A 5,389-nucleotide genomic window follows, 5' to 3' on the forward strand; every position below is an offset into this window, starting at 1 on the left:
GATCATACCTAGATTTCTTTCTGAGCCCCTAGATTAGTTGAACGAAACCTTTTCCAAATCTGTCTAATCTGGGTCTATTTGTCCCGATCCAACCCCACCAAACAACTCAGGACCTCCAAAAACCCCACCCCATCAAATTTCAATTGAAGATTCCTCAATTTACCTTTTAATCAAAAAAAGGTTCTGTTTCGGCCAATCTCGTTAGCCTACAAACACAAGACCCCTCTTTGTGATTAGACCCATCTCAACCCTCCACCCTTTTGACCCAAAACCACGCACCATTGGACCAGAACCCCGGTTTGACCACCCTTTCACCTAATTTGACAATTCTTTTCTAAAATTACAAAAATACCATTCAGAGTCCCCAAAATTATAAAAATGCCCCTACCTCCCATATAAGTTCAACCTAAGCTTTCATTCGCCCTATATCCGAAAAAAAATTGAAGGAGAGATTATTCATCGTCTTCCCCTTCGAGCGCAGAACCAGAGCGGCACCACTCGGCGACAAAACCCACCCTTCACTGGTCTCTCCCTCTCTTAGTACTCTCTCTCTCCCACTCTTTCTCTCGCTCCCTCTTTTTCTCTTCTTCTTCTTCTTCTTCTTCTTCTTTCCATCTTTCTTCTTCGGCTTCACCCCTACTACTCCCCCGCCGCTGCAACATTGAGTAGCAGCGGTTGTGCCACTCGTTCCCTCCCTCTCTCCCTTCCTTTTGCTTCTCTTTCCTTTTCTTCCTCTTGTTCTTCTTTTCCTTCTTCCTCTTCTTCTTATTCCAAATCCATTATAATCTAGTATCACGCATAGCTCGCCATCTTCTTCTTGCGACAACGGAATTCAAACCATTGACCAACGGCAACCAATTTCCCATTCTCTCTCATTCTTTCCCTCTTTCCCTTTCCATTACTTTCCATTTTAGCAATCTCCCAAAATTCTCTTTTCAACACAGTGAGCTCATCTTCCTCCTCTCGTCTCTGAACATAGAGTGGCGTCTTTGCACTGTTTCTCCAGCGTAAGCAGTGGAATAGGCAATCACCAGTTACATCCTCTTAGATTCGAAATCAAAGATCAGTCCCTCGCTCTGTTCTCTACGTCAGTTGAACAGAGTTTCCAGTCGTAGTGGAGGTTCAAGTGTTCTGTCTTTCTCTTGAATGCGATCTATGCTAAGCAGCACTATCCTTGGTTATTTCTTGATTGCAAGCCCGTATTAATCTTACTTTAGAATGATCTAAACCTAGTAAATCTGCAGCTCCCCGTTGTAGTGTTCAAAACATCAGGCCGAAAATTATCAGGTAACCTTGCCATTAATTCCCCTTTGTTTGATTTACTTCTTGCTTTTTTTTTTTTTTTTTTTTTATTTATTTCATTATCTTGTATCCTGCTGTTGTATGGATTTAAGGAGAGGGAAAATACGGTGTCAATGATGATGTTCCACCGAACTGGATCCTGTAAGCTTTGTAATCTCACTCAATTCTTTCGTAGATTTTTTCTATGTTGTAATAGTCTTTCATATTTTTTACTATAAAATTGCTAGTTATTTAGGGATCTGAATCATTACATTCCCTGTCATTTTATATAATTTGTTCTTCTCTTGATCATTGTTGGTAGATTATGTCTAGATGGGTTAAAGTAGTGCAATTTTAATTTTGTTTCATCATTTGCTATGTTTCCAAGTATCCCTTATTTGTACGGATTAATTAGATCATAGTTTCTTTGTGCTTCAGTTGTTCTAATGCAAGTATAGTAGTTGTTTGATTCTGGTGAGATAGATTATTTTTGTCGTTAGCATGTTTTCATTTGATTAAATAGTTACTATTGTGTTTGTTAGATAATCCTATGTGAGTCCCACCTATTGAACTCGGGAGAGGGGTGCCTAATCCCTTCCCTCTCCCATCAGAGTCTTACTTGGACTGGTTGGATTGGTTTCTTGGGTTTTGGAGTCATTATTAAAGCAAAGCATTTTAAAAATCATTCTCAGAGTTCCTATCACCTCCAATTCCATAAATGATGGGTGGTGACTCCATTTCCAGCCCAAGTGGCAAGTGAACCCAGTTTTTATAACGCTCACAATAGAGAACATGAAAGAATTGTGTCAAGTGGACCATGTAGCTACTCATGTGTATAGTTTGCCTAACAACATTTATAGAGCCCTCTATGAGGTTTGGTGCCCTGATACGAACACCTTTGTGACCAGTCAAGGTGAGATCGAAATATCTCTTTGGAAGTAATTCCTAGCTTAGAAGAGCTAATGTCTTCTAGTCCAGATGGTTTGCCTTGTTCATGCCAGTATTTGTTCAAAGCTTATGCTCAGCTTGCCTTCAAAAAAGGATCTGACCGAATTACTCATGCAGATTGGATTGAGTTTTGCTATACAACAAATGAAAGGATAACGAATCATCACTCTCTCTAAAATAACAAAGACGCCAAGTTTGGATATGATTTCAACAAGAAGACTAAGGAACATTATGCAATTAGGAAAATTAATAGGACTTTGCAAATGAGGGGAAAACAGGTTAGCTCTAAGAGGTGCAAATAAAATCCATTTGTCAGGTTAGGATTTCCTAGTTTCCTAGGGATCAAGTAATTGAGAATGAAGATTGGATATCAACCCACTTAGCTTTGTCGTTGTGTCGCTTTGTCTTTCCCTCAAATGTAGAGGTGTCAAGTGGGTCGTGTCACCCTCCCCGGTGAATTTTCTGGGGATCGGCCTGGCCTGGTTCACAGCCCAGGCCAATGCGGGCCCGTGCCATGCCGTAGGCCTGGGCCGAACTAGGTTACAGGCCATGTCGGGTTGGGCCATAGGGTGGGCCTTGGGCTAGACTAAATGGATATTAGGAAATGGTTATGGATTACAAATTTACGATTACCCAATAAATAAATAAATAAAAGTATAAAACAATTCAAATAGGAATTTTATTTCATTTAAATTTGAATGAATAATGATACAAATTACAAAGCATGCAAATATTGAAATATACAATGGTTGGATACTTCATACTTCATACTTCATACTTAGATGAATGAAATATGAAAATGGAATAAATTAATAAAATATAAAAACTACAGTATAGTTACAAATTGAGAATACAAAATTAAATTTAATAGCAAATAAATTAAATAAAATTAAAACAAAATTTATAATAATTTGAAAAAAATAAAAAATTATGGGTTATATGTTAAAATTTACAATTTAAACAAAATTTACATATACATTATGATGATTTGATGAAAGCATTCACACACACTTTCATCATTTGCTTCAAGTTAAATATCCGGTGTATGTATTAGTATCATGCCCTCCTTTGTCTTGTAATTGTATAGTTGTAATATATATTCTGCATCATAATTCACGACTGCATCTAGCCAACCTTGGTACAATGTTACTTGCAGGTCCTACACTAAAACAACTAAACAAGGCTCCGGTGGAACTATAGCCTGTAGATAACGGAGGGGTTAGTAGATCACAGATCACGTGCCCTGGTGGGATTGGTGGCGAGAAATGTTGTTCGACTTCTTCCAATATTTTAAAAATTTATTTTCCATTGTTTCAACTATTCATTTAAATTATGGGTTATTTCTTTTTCCTTCTCATGTGTGAAAAAATGTCTAGTCAAATGGTCAATACCACCGTTGCTACAATAGCTAAAGTTTTTTCTACATTTTTGGCAAACTGCTATTTTCCCTACCCCTCAACATCCTCTATTTTAAATATTTTCTAAATCGGTCTACTAAACTTAGGGTTTTGGGAAGAGTTGGCCATTTTTTAATTCTAAAAAAATAAAATTAATTTAATTGGACTTACCCTAGATTGCCGATTTAGAATCCCAACTTGATTTCAATGGTTAAAGCCTTTCAATGTGACAACGTCCAAGGCTCCAAACCTCCCAAATTGCTAACTTGGAGAATCGGTCAATCAACCAATCAGACTATGAGACTATCAGAGTTCACTCAGATTGCAGAGAATGTATGAGAGGCTGAGAAAGTGAGAGATTGAGAGAGGAAAGACTGAAGAGATTAAGAGAATAAGAGAATTGTTTAATGTTGATTGTTGAATTGGTGTGATGAGAAGAATGGTAGAGGATAGGGGCCATAGGGCTATTTATATGAATTGAAAATAATTCAATTGCTCAAAATACCACAAAAATTAACCGTCTTTTAGTTGTTGGGAGGGGTATTTTGGTCATTGTAAAGTTATTTATAACTTTACCCAAAAAACCCCCCTAAACTAGTGGTTATATAGCTATTGGGGGGCATTTGTGTCATTTTTCTCCCCTCCATAAGCAAAATACATAAATACCCCTAACAACTGTTAGGGGGTATTTAATTAAAAAACCCCTCTAAAAAGTTGATACTAGTGGTTGGGGGGACTTGGGGCTTGGGGGGGGGGGGACAATGGCTAGACCTGTTCATGGGCCAAGTAGCCCGACAAGTCGGCCCCGCTCGGCCCCAGATGTGCTTGAACACAAAATTGAGCCCACAAGCTTGACCTCAGGCCTAAAATCCCGAGCCTAACTATTTTACGAGCTAGGCTTAGGATTTGTTAGAAAAGCCTGGCTCGACTTTTAGGTTAAACCAAAAACCCTAGATATCATAAGTTCATAACTCCTCTCTTCTCATTCATCACTTTCTAGCCGAACCTCTCATCTTAGTAGTCGAACACTCACCGGCACGACCTCACACTCTCAGGCAGAAAGAATCAACGAACATTCATCGGCGCAACCAACGAACTTCGACTAATCGGCGGTATGTCCTCTCTCTCTCTCTCTTTCTCATTCCTCTTCTCACTTCTTCTCTCTCAGAATCAACGACGCGAATTCAAGCACCGGTGAGGCAACGAACACAGGCTCCGGCAGCGGTAGTGAGTCCTCTCTCTCTTTCATTCCTCTTCTCACTTCTTCTCTACCAGAATCTCTGATGCGAACTCAGGCATCGGCGAGGCGGTGAACACAAGCATCGACGACAGCGGTGAGTCCTTTCTCTCTCTCCCTCTCTCTCTATTTCTCTCTCTCAGACACAAACTCAGCACCGACGAACACAGTCACCGGTGGTGAGTCCTTTCTTCTATTAGGTTGGGCTTCGGACTTTTTTTTAGGGCCAAACTTGACCCTATGTTGTAGGCCCGTTCGTCGGGCTGGGCTCAGGCTTGGGCCTAACAAAATCCTGTTTATGAAGAGTAAAAGCTCGGCCTGGCCCATGAACAGGTCTACCAATGGCTAGTTTTCGGACAAGCTAAGCGTGGCCCACTACAGACCCTACGAGCCATGCTATGTCTGCCCATGACGGGCCATGGTGCAGGCTATTCATGCCGTTCCGTGCTGGATCATGGACCTCGAACCCCTAGCCTAGCACAACATGGACCATTGTGCCGAGCCTGGCACGACCTGTAGGCTATCG

At 40.2% G+C, this 5,389-nt stretch overlaps 1 long non-coding RNA gene across 1 annotated transcript; it reads left to right on the forward strand.

Annotated features, from left to right (window-relative positions):
- Nucleotides 1-425: 425 nt before the first annotated feature.
- Nucleotides 426-3,715, forward strand: LOC148871140 (uncharacterized). The gene is made up of 3 exons (XR_016106679.1): nt 426-1,287; nt 1,395-1,443; nt 3,386-3,715. It is a non-coding gene; the product is annotated as an uncharacterized LOC148871140 (long non-coding RNA).
- Nucleotides 3,716-5,389: the final 1,674 nt, after the last annotated feature.

The sequence above is a fragment of the Nelumbo lutea genome, chromosome 2 (assembly GCF_056320005.1).
Source record: "Nelumbo lutea isolate HS-2025 chromosome 2, American lotus-T2T, whole genome shotgun sequence".
Lineage (NCBI taxonomy): Eukaryota > Viridiplantae > Streptophyta > Magnoliopsida > Proteales > Nelumbonaceae > Nelumbo > Nelumbo lutea.